This window comes from Botryllus schlosseri, chromosome 2 (genome assembly GCF_051294905.1).
Source record: "Botryllus schlosseri isolate E-star chromosome 2, Bs_hap1, whole genome shotgun sequence".
Taxonomy (NCBI): Eukaryota; Metazoa; Chordata; class Ascidiacea; order Stolidobranchia; family Styelidae; genus Botryllus; species Botryllus schlosseri.
The window spans coordinates 11,524,270-11,545,549 of NC_137237.1; the positions used below are offsets into that span (position 1 = coordinate 11,524,270).

General features: G+C 41.1%; 1 long non-coding RNA gene across 1 annotated transcript; it reads right to left on the bottom strand.

Annotated features, from left to right (window-relative positions):
* Positions 1-17,230: 17,230 nt before the first annotated feature.
* On the bottom strand, positions 17,231-20,572 carry LOC145433539 (uncharacterized). Its single transcript, XR_013913127.1, has 3 exons — positions 20,457-20,572; positions 17,582-17,779; positions 17,231-17,387 (listed from the first exon to the last, which is right to left on the bottom strand). It is a non-coding gene; the product is annotated as an uncharacterized LOC145433539 (long non-coding RNA).
* Between the last annotated feature and the right edge of the window lie 708 nt (positions 20,573-21,280).

The following is a 21,280-nucleotide window of genomic DNA, read 5'->3' on the forward strand; positions in this document are numbered from 1 at the left end:
AATTACAAACAACGCTTCGATATCTACGTTCTTGATTGTTAAGTAGCTTTCTAGTACTGCCGTTAAAATGTAGGCGTGTAGTGCAACATCTGTGTTACCACCGAATACTTTGAGAATTGAGAAGTCGATCAATATTTAGATTTTCGGAAGCAGTGCTATAGTTTTTATATTAGATTAATATCAGTCAATATAAATTCAGAACTATTTACGATGAATTGCGCTATCACAGGATGATTAGTAGCCTCCGAGTTTTTACAGAGAAAATATGGCGCTCACCATGATCTTTGATCTCGGAACACCTCGGATACTAAAAATAACAGCAACGCATCAGAGTAGCACTTCGCGGGCGGGTGAGGTAGCGTATTGGTGAACGTTGGCACCATCCAAACAGGCGGCCTGGGTTCGATTCCCGCCGTCAGAGGTTATTTTGGGCTCCCCGTCCCACGTGTCGCTGTTCCTTACGGCAAATTCTATGACCGGAATAACCATACGCGGATCAGTCCAAGTTAAAGCTCTGGTGATAGTATCGTTGGCGTGAGCAATGGCATCACCGCTTCCGTAGTGATGTCCTCCGGCTGCGATGGCTTTTGCAGCTGCGTTGTTTCCGACATTAAGGTTAATTCCGCCCAATGATATACATCATCGATTCCATCCATGTGCAATGTGCATGCCCGCGAAGAGGTCACCAAATCTTCCTTCGCCTCCGTTGGTGGTAATCAATGACATATTTCAAAGGATATCATTGGTGACGTGATAAAAATGATCAGCATCAGTTAATAAATATGTTCATCATTTCAAAACAGCACAAAGCAGCGATAAAATGAAAAGATAGGAAGGTGACGAAACGACTTGAAGTAGTCTTTGAAATCAGACACCCATCTGGGCCTAGACGACGTAAAAAAGAGGCATGCACTTGCACACTGAATGATAAGTAAAGCAGAGAATGCATAAGGCAAGCGACCAAATGAGGCGAGATTGATATGATAGGTCGGGGTCTGGTAATCTGACTAGTATCCATTTAGAACAGTGGTTCTCAACCTGGGGGCGTGAAAGCATCTGAAGGGGGGCGCGAAGAAGCGGTCAACTGAAAAATTTTTTGGCGCTCTGCACGATTTACCTCCAATTCAAGCGTGTATCTCTATACAGAGACCGAATTTCATATTTTTGAATTATCTCATCAACAGTCATTATCTTCCATGCCATCAAACAATCTGTTTGGCTTGCTAGCATCCCGGTTGGATTTCGTGATATGACGATACAGGGGCGCGAAATTTTTACTATCATGAACGGGTGTGTCTGAAAAAGGTTGAGAACCACTGGTTTAGAAGAAAGTGCTTCTATTTCGACTTGAATGTGGACACTGGACAATGGGGACATGCTAGACTGGCGAGATGCTGTTCCACGAGTGAAGCTCGGCATACTTGATAGAACGATGCGTTTTCTTGTATTCCGTCCTGACCACATGATAGTTGTTCTTCGAGGACGCGCGAGTGGCATCAATCATCACACGAACACACAATGTACAATGCGATATACAAGACACCAGAGGTGGTCAGTAACGAAGTATTTCTACTTTTTTGAAGTACTCAAGTAGATTCCCTCCACTTACTCAAGTAGATTATCTCTACTTACTCAAGTAGATCTGATTTTCTCTACTTCTACATCTACTTCGTAATATTTTGTGACCTACTTACTTACTTTTCACTATTTTCAGTTTGGAAAGTAGAAGTAGTTTAATCCCCCAATACGAAAGATAGCCTGAGGAATTTCGGGGCTGTTTTCACGGAGTACCAACATTTAATATTCATAAAAGTCAAGTAAAGCTCACAAATTTTGTTGCACTTTGCGTATAGTAGTGATGGAGCGACAAATATGTTTTCACGAAATCATCAGTGAATGTAATTTAGGTACCGCATTGCTTGGTTCCACTCACACCGCATTGTCGCCCATATAAAATATTTGGTTCTCATATACCTAGTACCCTCTGTTACACGGTGAACACTGTATGAAATTCGAGAGAATGGTTGTAAAAGAAGTGTGTTATGACGAGGCATATATTTTATTAAAGTTTATTTGAACTTATATGGAACAAATGAATTTAACACAACCAAAATTTGACGCGTAAGCGTAAAGAAAATGGTAGAATTGTAGAGTGGAGTATTCTGAACTTGAAGTTATTAATGTAGAATACGTGTACCAACAATACTTGCCAGAAACAAACAAAGTTGACGAGTGGAATAAGTTGTCGGCCATTTTAAATAAAGCGGAGTTTGAGGTCGACAGCGGTAGCCTATGATTCACGGCAACCACATATTTCAAAATAACGGTTAGCGCTTGATGTGATGCGAATTCAGGAAGTTATAAGGAGTCAAATTTCATAATCGCTGCCATACGGTAAACTCGATACCAAAGAGATGCGATTACAATAACTACTCACGGCACATCAGTAAAGGAAGCTGATTGTTAGGCCGCCGATGTCACAAACTACTGTTATGATCATTTATGGATCAAATACGGTAAGACGAGTTTGAATAAAATGCATTGATCACAAATCAAACACCATCCCATCTTAACGCCTTTTTAAACTCCGCAATTTTGCAACTATTCGGTGAAAGAAAACATAAAGTTAACTCGACGTTGAATTTCAATAAATTCACCTCAGGAAAATCAACAATAGTCCAGGATTCTAAACTCGCACTAAATTCGGGTGATCAACGCCGTGTGTTAACAATCGTTGGCATATGATGTCGCATGTATTTGACACAGCGCGCAAGAATATATGTATTCTGGTTTCGCCCGTACAATGAAGATACAAATTATTCGTGCGGTACTCTCTATGCTATAATCCAGTTTAGGAGAGCCTCGAATGAATTTCGTGTGCGCATAATGAAACAACAGCGCCCGCTGGCGACCTAAAGAAATATATGAACAAAAGTCGCCCTTTTAATAAAAAAGGGGGGCTATTTGTGATGCGCTAGGTCGTCGCTTCGACCAATTATGGGCCAGCCAAGCTAAGGTCGTACAGGGTATGCCTCTGACGCCTAAAAATACTAGGATCCCGGAGTTCCAGCTAGGCTTCGCATGAAAACCCGAATTGAAGAATTCTTGTTGTTAGACGTTGTTGTGTGTGGGTTGCTGAGTAAGCTTGTAAAAGGACTGACAACCCAAAGGTAATGTATTTCCCTGAGCGGGGGAAAGGTGATTGCAGCGAGCGAGGTACTGCAATGTATTGGGTTGGCACAAAATCAAAAAGGGCGACCGATGCTTCTATCCAAATAAGGAGCCGAGGCCGAATCGTGACACTTAGTCATTTCTGCTCGTGCACGAAGTCGTTATAATGGGTCATTTATAATGATGAGGGAGATTAACTCGCACACGAAGCTGTGCCATTTTGGTAGCTGATAGAGCCGAAAACAATTAGTTAATGGCCGCGGCTGCAGCACGAACTGTGATTCATAAAAAGATTAAAAAGAAAATAACTCATCACGAACTGGGCCCGAAACTTATAGCCAGCTCTTGGCAGGGAAGTCCTTGTTTGTTTTTGAAACAGAAATGCATATAAGCAGCCTCGAATCACCATCTATCCAGTCCAATTCGGACTCCAACACGAAGCGGAGGAATTGAAGCTTAGACAGACCGCATCTATAGATGCGTATACGCACGGACGAGACTGGCATTGTTGCACCGAGGTTACGTCATTGAAGATCAGAGCGTATGTAAATCTAAGTTTATTCAGTATTTGATTCAAGATAAATGACCAATTAATTTGTCCTACACCCAGTTGGCAAAGTGTAGTGACTTTGCATCATCATGCAATCATGCATACTTCGAAAATTCAATTTGGCTTGAATGATGACTTGACGGTACTTGGCTGGGCTCGGGTCAAAATGTGTAATGTCTCAAGGTGACTCGTGACTCGAAGGTAGTGGTTTGATCTCCACACTGTTCTGAGGTCACAAGAGTTTATGGTTATAGCTATTCTGGAACACAGTGCAACTGTATAAAAAGTGATAGTCGTTTTGAATTCAAATAAAGGGAACGCTGAAAGACAGAGAGGGTCCGAATTATATGACAATTGCTAAAGAAAAGAAAAACTGACTTATGGATGATATCAGCAGAGGTGGTCAAATTAGTCAAGAAAGCTACTCAAGTAGAAGTAGAAGCAGTGACGGAAAATCTACTCAAGTACAAGTATAGAAGTACTTCTTCAATAAGCCACCTAAAACTACTTGAAGTAGAAGTAGAATTAACTGACTTTAAATCTACTCAAGTAAGTAAGTAGTTTTGAAAACACTCTTAATTCGTTCGCATGGACTGTCAAAAGCTGCGAATTGAGCTATGCGGCACGTGCAGGGAGCTTGATTCGTATTGATGCATCCCAGGAGGTATCAATTTTCGACATAATAAGTTTTGTTTCGCATCATGGGATGCAAATTATAGTATTGATATGAAGATGCAATACTTATCCTTTGTTTACTAGAGCATCCCGTTTTTAGAGAATATCATGGGATGGCGCCCTACCCCATATTATAAGGCCCCAAGTTTAGGCGAAGAGCAATACGTAGAAAATATATCGGATACGGTTACATCACCTTGCGTGATGATTATACGTTAAAAACAAATATTGTGGATCGCACAAAGTTATATTTAGTGTAGGCTAGTTTTATTTTCGGAAAATGGAGGCATGCTAACATCTATGAAAGTAAAAGTATGATACTCGCAATTAAAATGAAATACAAATACCACTTCTAAAAAGCGGATAATATATTTCCTGTATTTTGTCCACAAAGCTTAAAAGGTCATCTGCTAAAACAGGTGTAACGTTCAAAAAAGCTGGATTTTGTCAGATTATCAAGACACGTAAGGGGCTGCTAGATTACAATATGATAGGTAATTGCTAGATTGCGAAACGGTAGTTTCAAATGTTGTGGTGGGCCATATTTACTGTGATGAAATATTTGATAAGGGCGACAATGCGGTGTGAGAGGAACCAAGCAATCCGGTACCTAAATTACATTCACTGATACTTTCATGAAAACATATTTGTCACTCCATTACTACTATGCGCGAAGCGCAATAAAATTCCTGGGCTTTACTTGACTCTTATGAATATTAAATGTTGGTACTCCATGAAAACAGCCGCGGAATTCCTCAAGTTATCGTTCGTATTGGGGGATTAGACTACTTCTACTTGACAAACTGAAAATAGCGAAAAGTAAGTAAGTAGATCACAAAATATCACGAAGTAGAAGTAGAAGTAGAGAAAATCAGATCTACTTGAATAAGTACCAGAAGTAGAGGAAAACTACTTGAGTAATTCCAAAAAGTAGAAGTACTTCGTTGCTGACCACCTCTGGATATCAGTCATATTCTGTTGTAATTCGAATGGGTGATGACATATGAAATCCTTCGCGAATATTGCCGTTTGTTCCCAAACATGCGCGTTATATAGTCCTATAGTCGCCATGGATGAAACAAAGAAGGCTACACCATATTAACACGTTTTATCGATAGTATTCAAAACGGATCATGCTTAACGGTATTGATCCATATCTGCAGAAACCCGCTCGAATAATCAATACGAAAAGTATGTAATTCATTTACGCGAAAATTTTAGTAGGACAGTTAGTATAGTTTAATTAAAGTCCAGAGATACTAATGTCTAGAGATATAAAAGCAGGAAATGACGAGTGCTTATGCCGCGTTTAGTCAATCAGTTTTAATAATATTTTCATCATTTCAAAACACCACGAAACTGCGATCCAGGGCAGCCGTACTAACTATCCTGTCGCGTGTAGTAATTGGCTGCGACAGATTTGGCGAGATGGAAGTGTCTAGTTGAAAGTGAGCCTGACTCCAGTCAAGATTTGAATATGCCGAAAAACACTCTATTATTTCGTGTAAGCTTACATGGGCCGAACTAGGACCAAGAATTAGTGAGGATGAAAAATAATCACTAGCAGCGATAAAGTTTCCGTAGGGTATGTTGCGGCGTTGTAAATGTGTAGTATCGCAGTGCGTCAATAAATATGTGCCGTTCGCTGTGCATATTCATGCCGACAATAAGGCGGGTGCCTTTGTACCTAGATATTCCATGGTTTTGTCAGCATTTTAGAGCATTCTTGTTTAGCGTTTTTGAGGACGATTTACTTCGCTGACGTAAGATGAAACGCACTAACTCAAAAATAGCTTCAGAAATATACCCACTTGTCGCATTAAATAATAACAAGGACAAAGTCAAATTGGATTTATTATTGGTACTGCAAGCAGGCGACTCGAACCAGGCTTGGACAACTAAATAATTCTAGTCGTCTAATCTCACGGAAATAGAGCGAAATGCCAGTAATATAATTCTAATCTAATTTGGAAAAAGCTGCGTAGCTCTAATTCTAATTTTAACATAATTTGAAAAAGCTGCGTAGCTCTAATTCTAATTTTAACATAATTTGGAAAAGCTGTGTAGCTCTAAATCTCATCTAATTCGGAAAAGCTGAAAATTTTCTAGTTGTCTGGGTCTGACTCGAAATGAAAATATATTTACCTATATCTGAACGTCACAAGCGCTACTATTCCGGCAAGGTCAATACACTGAATACCATTCTGATCTGGACGTCAATGCCCCTGTGGAGACGCTGTAAATGGTCGTGGAGCAGCGAGTCAGTTCGTTGGCTACTATGTCCATTTTGTGTTGTCACATATATCGGGCCTTGTGTCGATTTTACGTCGTAGCGCTGAAGCGCCAGTATAGTTGCCGACTATCTAATCGCAAACAACAATGTCAACGGATTTCAAATTGCTACATCGATACCTTTGGTGCTAGACCTTGGAGAAGATCGATTAATATTCCAAAAGTTTAGGGCTACTATTGTGATTAATAAACATCGATACCTTGGTCACTAGCTAGGATTAATAAAGAAGTATAATGTAACCGGAATTATTAGGACTATAACATTAGGAATACTTCAGGCCAGTACTGCTAATATAAAGACCTTAGAAAAGTAACCCATGGTTGAACTTATCCACACATTCGTTTTTCGAAACTGATGTGTCGATGATGGAAAATGACACTCGCCCAAAACCCGCTTTGTCCGCGTATTCACTTTACGAAGTGAATGCGCCTGACGAACGCCATTTTGTCGCATTGCAATCATTACGTGTACGAACTATGAAAGTTTACTGTATTGGCAAAAATCAATCTGCAAAAGGGTATTTTCATGTGAGGGTTTACTATGACGTATTATTGCAACGTGACCCCTATCTTTCTTATATTGTTCAAGTACTGCATTTACCTAATCTTTGACATCTACCATCATATTGCTTTAAGATGACGCTAACATGTCTTAGATATAGGTATAAGTTATGAACATTTAATATGAGAATAGTTGGTTGTTACTGCAGTAATTTAACAGCGAGTACTACAACTGTAGGTATTAATAAGGCGTCATAACTGACCCCGCCCCTATACTAGTGTCAGGACCCTTCACCCCAACGGGACAAAAGTTTGAAAATTTGATGTGTAATGGACCATAGGACAATAGAAACATGGGTATTTAAAGACCTCTTGGGGTAAGGCATTGGAGCATATGTGAGTTCGAAATTCGCGATAAGCCTAGTCTATTGCCTATGAAGCACGATATATACGAATGAATAAAAAAGCTTAAGCACACCAATACTGGAAATTAAGGAATATAGCATGATTACAATTACGATATTGGTTCACATATGACTATTATAAGTGAGATGGTATCATTTTGTGCTTATCTGGGACTGTGTCGTATGCATGTTAAGTGTTAGCTATACCATCAGTTTGCTTTACCAAGAATGGCGCCACCATTTTTTTTCATGTATGCGAGCTTTTACAGTGAGCCGAAGCATGACTGATATATGTATGCATATCTATGCCATGTATGATGTCCACATGAATTGTACACTCAGTTGTAGTATCCAATTATTGCATATAAAGACGACATCGGTGCGTCCGCTAGTTTCGGCGAACTTGTGACTCTATGCCAAGTAAATCCGCCAGTCTGAAACAGAGCCCCAAACGAAGCATCCAGTAGCAGACTATATCCAGAAAACCGGACATTGACGGAGGCATTGCGGAAGGGTTTGACGTATTTTGAGATTGAAGGGTGATGTTCCGATGTCCCTCTGAAAAATCTTGACATGCTATTGATTGGGTCGGCTGCTTGCCGCAGTTGCATAGTATACAGAAATAAAGCAGTGCGATGAAATAGGAGCGACTGCTAACCGAAATTGCAATGTATACATAAAATGAAGAAGCTCGATTAAATTTGCTGGAATCGCTCCATAAAGCCGATGAGCTAAAATGGAAAGAGCCAAGAACATAGAGGTATTGCATTCGGAATATCGTTACAACGAACCCTCAACAAACCCCGCGTTCTGTTGGACTTGGAATGCCCGATCTCCGAATCGACAGCACGCAAGTAGGCTACTTGATGACCCTAAGTAGTAACGACTCAAACAAGGGGTCGGTTCCTGGACTAATTGCGGTTTGATATCTGCATCTGGAAGATTGGGGAACTCTTATAAACAAGGTGGTCGGCAAATTGGTCAACTTGAACTCTGTGTGGTATTGTTTTTTTGTGGCATCGATTGGCATATTTCTTGTATATTATATGCATGTATATTGTCGGCAGGAAATACCGTCACATTTATGGTGTAAACACACCTTGGAGTATTGAACTGTTATTAATCGTGCATAAATATGAATAGGTTAAATCTTGACTCGTGTTGTGATTGACGTACGTTCCGTGTGCCAACTTAACCGAGTTTTGCATAGATACTTTATTGCTGTCGGCATGATAATTATTGGAGTATGTTGGTTGAATTAAGCCAAGGGGCTTGTCTATTGTATGAATAGTTTGAGCCGCTGGACCTTCCAAGGTCACTGCTTCGTTCGATCAATCTACAACCAAGGCTTCAATCAACGTCGACAAAACCGGGTTGTATAAGGGGTGTGGAAAAATGTGGAAAAGCCAGGAGATGGGGTTGAGCTCTGTGAAGTAAATCGAACCAAGTGTGGAATACTTGCATGGCAAGCGCCATGAAGCTACACTATAATCAAATGGAGGCACCAACTGGTCTTCTGGGGCTCAGCGTCATTTCTTGGCAATTTCAGTGGACGGGGGAGAGTCTGAAGACGAACACATCGATTACCTCCTTACTATCTGCGAACGCCAATCTATGAAAAGAAAAGATCGTCGAAGGATCACAACTGGGGTTTTCTGCGCCGACACGGGAAGCGTCCTCAAATTGAAAAACGTCGTAGAAACCTAATACCCGCCAAGCTGGGAGGAGCGGCAATCTATAGACACGAAACTACGTGATATAGGTGACTCCTCCCACGTTGACTCCTTAGTAATAATCAATTTCAACGGACTATCGGCTCCATTTGCGATCGAGAAAGGAGACCTCTCGATATTGTAGGTCTAAAATGGATTGATCATGTACAACAATTACCAAACATAGCGACTGAATTTGAATCTCCGCCTAATGCAAACGAAGAGTTGTCTTTAGTAACGCTTCATGACGGGATCTCGTGTGATCAACGGGACGGAACCAAAGTCGGAAGCAGTCTTCGCGACACTGTAACCGATGATGGGTTGATGGAAGCTGCAAATCAGATAAGCGTCGAGCCGGTACGTTGTCTGTGTCGCCGCAGGCCGTTGCCGCTGGCGCAAGTGTCGAGATGGTAATCACCACTGGCGCGAAATGTGTCGAGTCAGGAATCCCTGCTGGCACCAATCATAAATACGCCGATCTTACGACGGCAACTGTCTTAACTTGTTTCCCAAGAGGTCAAAAATACGGGAAATCCCTAGTGTTGGGTCAGGTAGCCCCTGCTGGCACTAGTCGAGAAAGTGTCGGGTCAGTTAGCACTGCTGGCACTAACCAAAGATGTGTCGAGTCAGGAATCCCTGACGGCACCATTCAGTAGACGTCGAGCGTGGAATGCCCGCTGGCGTAAATAAGGACCTGCACGAGAAAACTGGTCCTGAAAGCTCTCGTGGATGCACTTGTCCGAATAACTGTAACAATTCGGCCCATAGCCTCCATGCGACAGCAACAGAAGACGTCGAGCGTGGAATGCCCGCTGGCGCAAAAGAGGACCTGCACGAGAAAACTGGTCCTGAAAGCTCTCGTGGATGCACTTGTCCGAATAACTGTAACAATTCGGCCCATAGCTTGCATGCGACAGCAACAGTAGACGTCGAGCGTGGAATGCCCGCCGGCGTAAATAAGGACCTGCACGAGAAAACTGGTCCTGAATGCTCTCGTGGATGCACTTGTCCGAATAACTGTAATGATTCGGCCCATAGATGCATGACGACAGCCACAGTTATGAGTAATTTCCCAAACAAAGCAGCTGTTACCGGCTAACCGGACACATGTCCGGTCATGACCGGCAAGGAGTCTGGGGATTTTAAGATGCACGTCTCCCCAGAAACGGGCCCCGGCGGCGACCGAATCCGCCGGCGTGACGGTAGGCGTGGGCACACGCCGAGATCAGAGGTCAGATTGAATAGGTTGGGAATCCCCGCTGACAACGAAGAACCTCGCCCTCTCTCCACCAACACCAAAACCCCGTTCATCACGAGATTCGCATTGGGCCAATAACTGGCCCAATTACTATGTAGCCTAACCTTACAACAAGACACCAGTCCCAGCGTGAAGACGGAACTCGAAAGTCTCTGTGCACAATCGGTAGCACTGGCGAAACTGTCATACAAACCTCCTGACTTTTGACTGGCCTAGAAAATATCGCCATTCCTGAAGGAGTCTTGACAGCCGTTTATGATCCATTTGCTTCCGAACTTGATAGCCTGCGGGGCCAACTCAGCTCCCCCCAATCCATGAAATACCAATGCGACATCGGACGTAAGGACCCATCGACTAAGCCTTTCGTTTCTGGCCCTTATAACCCGACGCGGGAGGGTCAGGCGAAGGCACTAAAGGAAGCAATAGATATAATACCTTATTTTGGTAGTATTGAACAAGGTTTTGCCGAATGAAAATTGGCTATTTTTGTTGTTCATGAGAAAATGAATGAATCACTACAAGACAAGGCGAGTCGCACTCGATAGTAGCAAGACGGACGTCAGAGGTAAACCCCCATCCCAAGAAGTGTACATGATCGCTTACTACAGTCCGACGTGGGTAACTCCAGCGGCGAAAGACTATGATCCTAGCACTACAGCGCTGAAACATCTGCCACCCCTAACAATACAATGGCGGATGAAAGCGAGGCTGGTGCAAGTAAGACGATCGAAATCGATGGCTAACAAAAAGGGGGAGTATAAAACTGACAAACCAATTGATGCGACTTATGGGAAGTAACAGTTGCAAACTCTTCGCGCGCGAAACCAAACCGACGGAATGGTGGAACACCTACAACGACGCGAGTGCATCCGGTCACCACTGCGAAGGCTCTGCAGAACTCCACGGAAGACGGCAGGACCGACATCGGAACGGACTACCAAAACCCGGACCACAACCGTAAGGTAAGTACCGAAACAACTGTTTTTTATTCAACAGGAGACGACAAAGGCGACTCGTCCTCGAAGAGTGTCGAACTAATGAATACTGCCTTGGAGTCAACGATGGCTAACGCATCACCGCAGCCTGGGCAGAAAAACCGAAGTTTGGGAACACCCGCTCCTGAGTATTCCCGAATATCAAGAACCACCGTGGGGAAGACAACCACAGATTTCGTTGACCACAACTATACTCGGTGGCTGCACGAACTGGTGATGATGGAAGAAATTTGAGACAAGCAAAACTGGAGAAGAATTCTCAAAAACAGAGCTGAAATCACCACTTTTCCCTCCGAAATACCCGCCGGAGCTTCACTTCTGCGCTAATTTGCGGCATATCACTCGCAATTTCCTCTAAATCTGACCTAAATTTTCAAAAAAGAGGACAAAATCTCAAAAAAGAGGACAAAAGGGCGTCCTCTGAGGACACTTTCAAAAAAGTCAAAAAAGAGGACAAATCCTCTTAAAAGAGGACGTATGGTAAGCCTAATATAAGGTAAGAGAAATATCCTTGATCGATAGAATGATTATGGAAGGTGCAAAACTGATACCTATCATGGAACCAGTGGTTGTAATATTGGTGGCAACAGGGTTGATAGCTCTGGTGATTGTGTTATGGGTAGGTTGTATAAGGTGTCGTCGACGTAGAACCTTAAGTCGTATGAGGAACACGAGGAGACGAAACGGAACAAGTCAATGGATGGCGATAAGTGTAATATGGAACACAACGGAGAATGACAAAATTTGAAGGTAAGAGATAGTTCTTAAAATTTGAGTGTAAATACAGGATATACGTAGTTTGTATAGGAAAGTAGTAAAATGTGATGTGATAATTTTAGAAAATTGTTAAGTAACCTTGTGATAGGTATCAGGAATACAAAAATAATCCCGGCGATGCATTGTTTGCGATTGGTTTCAAGTGAAGTATTTTACGTAATGGGAGTAGACGGAAAAAACAGAAACCTCGTAACTAGGAATATGCTAAGTCATGGTAAACTAGTAATGTAACGTAAGAAATTAAGAAAGACAGAGTATCGTTTATATATGGTATCAAGTGAAGTATTTTACATAATGGGAGTAAACGGAAAAAACTGAAACCTCGTAACTAGAAATATGCTGAGTGATGAAATATTAATTCGAGAGAATAGTAAAAGAAAAAGGTTGACGTGTAATGGTACTTAGTCAATAAAGTGATCACCATGAACGGGTAATGTTGGTGTATAGTTTACTAGTTCCAAATATTTCATGACTGTAAATATGGCCCACCATAATGTTGGAAACTACCGTTTCTCAATCCAGCAATTACCTATCATATCGTAACCTATCAGAGGTGGTCAGTAACGAGGTACTTCTACTTTTACGAAGTACTCAAGTAGTTTCCCTCTACTTACTCAAGTAGATCTGATTTTCGCTACTTCTACTTCTACTTCGTAATATTTTGTGATCTACTTACTTACTTTTCGCTATTTTCAGTTTGTCGAGTAGAAGTAGTTTAATACTATAATAAGGAAGATAGGCTGAGGAATTTCGGGGCTGTTTTCACGGAGTATCAACATTTAGTTTTCATAAAAATTGAGTTAAAGCTCAGAATTTTGGTCGCGCTTCGCGCTCAGTGGATACTGAGTAACCAGTATGATTTCACGAAAGTATCAGTGAATATAATTTAGGTAGCTGGTTGGCGTTCACACCGCATTGTCGCCCTTCGCCCATATGAAATATTTCATCACAGTATATATGGCTCATCATAACGTTTGAAACTGATGTTCAGCATTTACTTATCATATCGTAATCTAGCAGTCCATGGCGTGTCCTAATCTGGAAAAGGAGACTCTGACTTTTTTAGTTTTAGAGCTGTTTTAGCATACCACCTTTGAAACTTTCTGGACAAAAGACATGAAATACATTTTCCGCTTTTAGAAGTAGTATGTATATTTCATTTTCAATTCCCTTTATCATATACTTTTGAGTTCTAATTAATATCAGTTCTTTTTCTGGATACCATATACATGTTGATTGTTGAAGTGTAAAAGCAAGTGTAGTAATGCCTTCAATTTCCAGAAATAAATCTACACAATATGGCATTTTTACGATCCACCATACTTTTTATTAATGTTTACTAATCTCGCAAAGTGTTTACACCGTATGCTATACAACTTCTCCGTATTGTTCTTCGACTAAACTACGGGCCTTATAATATGTGGGAGTGCCCCATACTATGGTATTTTCTAAAACGTGCTGCTCGAGTAAACATTGGATTAGTATCGCATTTCCATATCAATATTATCATTTTCATTCCATGATGCGGACGAATGCTTATGCTGTCGAAAATCGGATACATCCTGGTATGCATCAATATGAATCAAGCTCGGCCCCTGTCGCATAGCTCAATTTGCAGCTTTTGACAATCCATGCGAACGAAATACGATCGTTTTCACAACTACTTACTTACTTGAGTAGATTTAAAGTCAGGAAATTCTACTTCTACTCCAAGTAGTTTTGGGGTGCTTATGGAAAAGTACTTCTACTCGTACTTGAGTAGATTTTTTCTTCGCTACTTCTACTTCTACTTGAGTAGCCTTCTTGACTACTTTGACCACCTCTGTAACCTATAATCCCATTACGTGTCTTGCTAATCGGGAAAACCCAGCTTTTTGACCGTTACACCTATTTTAGCAGATCACCTTTGAAGCTTTATGGACAATAAAGACATGAAATATATTTTCCGCCTTTTAGAACTGGTATTTGTATTTCACTTTCAATTGCGAGTATCATACTTCGAGTTCTAATTACTTTCAGTTCTTTTGTCCGCAGAATATACATGTTGAAGCATAAAAGCAAGTGTAGTAATGCCTCTATTTTCTGAAACTACAGCTACACTAAATATAACTTTTACGATCCACAATATTTGTCATTAACGTATACTAATCGCGCAAAGTGATGAAACTGCCCGATACACACTTCTACGTATTGCTCGCCGCCTAAACTTGGGGCCTTGTAAAATGGGATAGGGCGCCATGCCATGATCTTCTCTGAAAACGGGGTCTTCTAGTAAAGAAAGTGTTAGTATCGCATTTTCATATCAATACTATAATTTGCATCCCATGATGCTGAACAATGCTTATTCTGTCGAAAATCATGCATGCATCAATACGAATGCATCAATACGAATCAAGCGTCAAAAATATCGATCTAGCCCCTAGCCATAAATCTAGCGATTTTCTAGCGATTTTTTTTCAGAAATATCGAGTAAAAATCAGTTTTTCGAAACAAACATCATGCGCGTTTACCCATTTGACACATATCTTGCACGTCCGCACACATCGTCGATCTGTGTTCAGATTGCGTTCATGTATATGAACGTTTACTGGCATTTCTAATTTCTGGTCATGAGGGTGAAGTTAGCCATAACTTTTCCAGCCATAGGGTTCTAAAGTGTCATGTGCGGTAAACTGGTTAAGATGCTGAGTAACTGAAGCCCAACACTTTAATATCAAGCACGAACATTCTCCCTGAATGCAATGCTTTACACTAGGTTTTATACCTAAATTATAAACGCCCACACCGGACGAATATAGGATCTACACCCTCCCCTAAAACCCGAATTCGCAAGCTTCTATAAGGGCAGCTGGATCCCAGACTGATAAATATTTTCTAACGGACTTTTGCGGGCAGATGTCATACCTAATAAATGATACATGAGCTGGGTGGATGGGGAAGTAGTAAAATAATTGGCTGGTCAGCCGCTACAAGCAAAGTGGTCTGTAGGCTATATTGGCTATGGTTAGCGGGTTGGTCCTAGGAATATTTTCCTGATGTTGCTACCTATAGTGGCTGGCAAACCCGGTTCAAGTCGTGTTGCGTCGGGTCAAGTCGCATGTAGGGTTGGGACTTCGGGATCAAATTTGAAATCCCGGGATCGGGATTTCCCGGGATTTGCGCTTCTCAATCCCGGGATTTCCCGGGATTAACAAAGTAGTAAAATTCACATACAAGCTACACACACAACATTTATTCCTTGTAGTATTGACGCAGAAACATGCTCCCGTGAATACGTATGAAACCCAGCGACCGAAGGCCACCCGGATAATGAGCGTATAAATTCATGTAGCTCCCGCCTGTTTCGTGTAGAAATTGGTTCGTCAAACGTGATCCAAAAACGTCCAATGTTGCGTTTCATTGCCATAAGATCTTCTTCCACACACTTACGGATTTATTTGCTGTGCTCGATTACCAAGTCACGGACCCGTTTGTGACATCTTGACAAGTCATAGCCATAAGCTTGAAGGCCCGACCAATTCACTCACTTTGGGTAATTGAATAAATGTTAACCCGTCCACATGCAGCAGTTAACTGGTTAAGAAGTTCATCGAGGCGAGGCTTATGCGATTTATTTTATAGGAATCGATCTTCCTCATTTTCATTTTTGGCTGATCTTTCTTTCACTTGTCCGATTGAATCATTCTTGGTTTAATTACTATCATTTGTACAGACCTTAAATGCGTTATCAGTCCCTTTGTGCTAGACACTGAAGCTCTCAAAACGTCTTGACACAAGTTGCATTTGGCTTTTTATGTAGATTTATAAAACAAACAGTTTTGCCAAACATGTTATTTTCTCTTCGCATTGACATCTTCGAAATTCGCTATTATTCGACCTGTATTTCACCTCCACAGCATCGTCCTTGTGACTTTCCGATACTCAGTTACACTATAGATAACTAACCTACGGATAGATGGGCAACACGTGATTCACGGTCGAGAGCCCAGATGCCGTCAGATTTGTTGTCGCTTCATAGCATGAAGCGGCAGGTTATTGGCCAGATTGATGATTGGTGCAGATAGGATATAGGGCAATCACAACAGGTTATTTAGTGATACAGTACACAGGCACTGGCGCGGCTATCATTGCATTAATATCAGGAGGATATTTCATGAGCAAAATAAGTCATGATATTCACTCTATTATTAATTGGTTTCAATATTGATTTCGGCTGAGATTTCCTTGAACTATTTTGGTTTGTATAATCATTAGTGCGGCCATGTTTTGATATGTCAAAATCGTAGTAGTACAAAAGTTGCCTATTTCTGAGCCAAAAACGTTTTTTGATGCTTAACTACTTCGTTAGGACAGCTATAGTTCCTACCAGAAATGAAGATCTAAGAAGTTGGCTACAATTTTAACATTATGTGGTCAAAAAAAAAACGCCCTAATAATCAGAGATAGGTTTTAGTATGTATTGCTAAATAAAGACAATATGTTTTCATAATCCAGTCATAATTGATATGGAATAATTATATTTCGAATTACTGACTGAGGATATCATGTGTGCGTAGGGCTTGGCACAATGATTCTCGAATCTTAACATAATATGATTGCGGTGGAGGATACATCAACGAGTCACGACTGGAGCTATTTCACTTCAAAGTCAGCTGTCATAAAATAATCCAGTTTTTGGGCAACATAGTCTTCTTGCTTTGCATGTTGATACTGCCTAGCCATGCAAAGATTCCTCCTATGTAAAAAAGAGGTAAACCAACACTATGGCTGAAACCTTGACGTTGGTGTGTTGGCTTTTGTCCAATATCAGCTGGCAGTCCACTTCGCAATGGTGACATATCAAACTGACACATATATCCTCAGTATTTATTATTTTCAATATTTAATATTATATTATGTATATTAGGCCTATTCAATCGACTTTCGCTTGGGTATTGGGGATGCATCGTAGGGCTTTGCCGATCTTTTCATTGCGTTTGATTGGGTGACATGATGGATGTCGTACGCTAGCTGTGAAATATCCGGATTTGTCCGTCTTCTCCCCATTTGTCTCTGCAATCACAATCCCAGTCAATAATCTAACGCAGGGGTGGGCAAACTACGGCCCGCGGGCCGCATGCTGCCCGCAACACCGTTCTGTGCGGCCCGCGAGAGTCTAAATAAACTTTTTAAAAATATTGATACAATGCGTACTAAAAATAGAATTAATGCAGGGACTTGATCAACTTTTTCTTAGTGTATTTCACCTTGATAATTCTTAGACAGTGCATCTGAAGAGGCGCGCGCAGCTGAGCTCGACTGAAAAATGCCTCTAGCACATCTTGCGTGAACGTTCCAAGGGCCAACTTGGGCATTTCTTCGATGAGACGATCGCATAGACCCACCATATTCCGTGACGTGAAAATTAGGCCTTCCATTGTGGGTTTTGCCATCATTCGTTTTGGCTCACCACGACTTGGAAGCATATTTCTAAATTACATGATGACCCGAAAATACCTCGAATAATAACTATGAGGAACTGACCTTCCAACTCAATAATCGATCCGCAAATTCACCCAGCCATGCAATTCTTTCATCGTCCAGGCTGCATATCGGATAACTAATGCGGCATGTGCCGACATTGATTATTGAACCATCTGTTTTAGGTCATAAAATCAAGCCCCTTGTTATATAAGTGAAAATTCGTTACTCATACCTTTCCATCATCAGAACAAAATCAGATGTACCGGTTGCTCCCATCCCTTTCAAACAATTTCCAACTTTGTGACTCAATACACCCGTAGCCAAACTGACATTCATCTGGCATGAAAAACGGTCACATTTCAGCCCAGTGAATGATTGCAAGCGCATCATCTATACCAGTGCTTCTCAACCTATTTCAGTTCGCATCCCACTTTCCATCTAAATTTCATTGCGTGGCCCACCACACACCCTTTCGCGACAAACGTTCAAACCACTACAGACAATAGAGCGAATAGCTGTGGGACTCATGCACTTTGGGACCAAAAACACATTTTCTCCATAAGGCTGTATTGAGTTTAGTCCGAAAGTGCACGAGCCCCGCAGGCCCGTCAATTACATGTTCCAGAATCATCATCCAAAAGTGGAAGAAAACGTTGAAAATATTGACATTTTTCGACTTGGTCTTCGTGGTAGAGAACAGATCTACAAATTGGGATCTATCATCGTTTCTTAAAATGTCTTCGCGGCCCAAGTGGGCCGCAGCCAACCGGTTGAAAAGCACTGATCTCGACCAGAGGTGTCAAACATATTTTTTGCCTACTTTAGATCGTGGATTTAAATTAACATGGGCCAATGTAAATCCGGACTGGTAAAGTGACAGGCTGCGCGACTCCACGACAAACAGTTTTTGGATATCCGTCCATAATAAACCTTGCCCTCTCCCATTCATGTTCATGTATCGAGATCCCTCTGCTTTCGATGAATAGAGAGTTCCGTGTGGCTGTTAGGATCCTAAGAATATATCGGGTATGGAATTTCGGGACTGTTTTCACATGGTAGGCCTACTAACATTTAATTTTCATAAGTCAAGTAATACCCAAAATTTTCGTTGCGCTTCGCGCGCAGTAGATACGGCGTGACAAATATGTTTAAACGAAAGTATCACAGTAAGTATACCCCCCCCCCCACCATAACATTTGATACTATCGTTTCGCAATCTAGCAGTAACATGACGTGTCCAAATCCGGAAAAGTGAACCTTTACTTTTTTTAACGTTAGACTTAGACCTGTTCTAGCAGACCACCGTTGAAACTTTCTGGACAAACGACACATTATATATTACCGCTTTTTTTGTATTTTTCTTCAAATTACGGGCATTATTGTCATTGTTTCAGTTATTGTGTAAACATTTTGAAAACATACGAACTGCCATATTTTTAATTAACGTTTACTAATCGCGCAAAGTGTTGAAGCCGTATCCGACACAACTTGTCACCAATGCTCATTGACTAAACTAGGCGCCTTATAATATGGGGGAGGGCACCATGCCATGATATTCTCTAAAACGGGGTGTTCAAGTAAACAAAGAATTAGTAGCACATTCCATATCAATACTATCATTTACATCCCATGATATGGACGACTGCCTATTCTGTCAAAAATTGACCCCGCCTGCGATGCATCAATATGAATCAAGCTCTTTACTCCTTCCTCATAGCTTTTGGCAGTCCATGCGAACGAATTACGATAGTTTTCAAAACTACTTACTTGAGTAGCTTTAAAGTCAGTCAATTCTAATTCTACTCCAAGTAGTTTTAGGTTGCTTATGGAAGAAGTACTTCTACTCATACTTGAGTAGATTTTTTCATCGCTACTTGTACTTCTACTTGAGTAGCTTTCTTGACTACTTTGACCACCTCTGGTAGTGCTCATCGTACTACAATATAATATGATCTAAAATTATCAGGTAAAGCTACCTTGAGGAGATGCTGAGGATCGGAGCATAGAAAAATTGGCCTTTCAGGAGCCTACGGATTTGGATCAGTAAAGAGTCCATCTGATGGAATCTTCTTTGTCCCAGCAATAACCTGGGCCTAATTTTCACGTCACGGAATATGGTGGGTCTATGCGATCGTCTCATCGAAGAAATGCCCAAGTTGGCCCTTGGAACGTTCACGCAAGATGTGCTAGAGGCATTTTTTGGAAATTTAGTAAGATACTTAAACGTAATAAGGCGTTAGATTATTGACTGGGATTGTGATTGCAGAGACAAATGGGGAGAAGACGGACAAATCCGGATATTCCACAGCTAGCGTACGACATCCATCATGTCACCCAATCAAAGGCAATGAAAAGATCGGCAAAGCCCTACGATGCATCCCCAATACCCAAGCGAAAGTCGATTGAATAATATATATAAGATAATATTAAATATTGAAAATAATAAATACTGAGGATGTATGTGTCAGTTTGATATGTCACCATTGCGAAGTGGACTGCCAGCTAATATTGGACAAAAGCCAACACACCAACGTCAAGGTTTCAGCCATAGTGTTGGTTTACCTCTTTTTTACATAGGAGGAATCTTTGCATGGCTAGGCAGTATCAACATGCAAAGCAAGAAGACTATGTTGCCCAAAAACTGGATTATTTTATGACAGCTGACTTCGAAGTGAAATAGCTCCAGTTGTGACTCGTTGATGCATCCTCCACCGCAATCATATTATGTTCAGATTCGAGAATCATTGTGCCAAGCCCTACGCACACATGATATCCTCAGTAATTCGAAATATAATTATTCCATATTAATTATGCATGGATTATGAAAACATATTCTCTTTATTTAGCAATACATACTAAAACCTATCTCTGATTATTAGGGCGTTTTTTTGACCACATAATGTTAAAATTGTAGCTAACTTCTTATCTTCATTTCTGGTAGGAACTATAGCTGTCCTAACGAAGTAGTTTAGCATCGAAAAACGTTTTTGGCTCAGAAATAGGCAAGTTTTTACCACTACGATTTTGACAAATTTTGACATGTCAAAAAATGGCCGCTCTAATGATTATACAAACCAAAATAGTTCAAGGAAATCTCAGCCGAAGTCAATATTGAAACCAATTAATAATAGAGTGAATATCATGACTTATTTTGCTCATGAAATATCCTCCTGATATTAATGCAATGATAGCCGCGCCAGTGCCTGTGTACTGTATCACTAAATAACCTGTTGTGATTGCCCTATATCCTATCTGCACCAAACATCAATCTGGCCAATAACCTGCCGCTTCATGCTATGAAGCGACAACAAATCTGACGGCATCTGGGCTCTCGACCGTGAATCACGTGTTGCCCATCTATCCGTAGGTTAGTTATCTATAGTTACACTGCTACGATTCGTAGACTACGACGGAAGTGATTGTGTAGTTCATTGTTATGACATAGTTGACTTTAATATCAAATAATTGTGAATTGTTTTAGA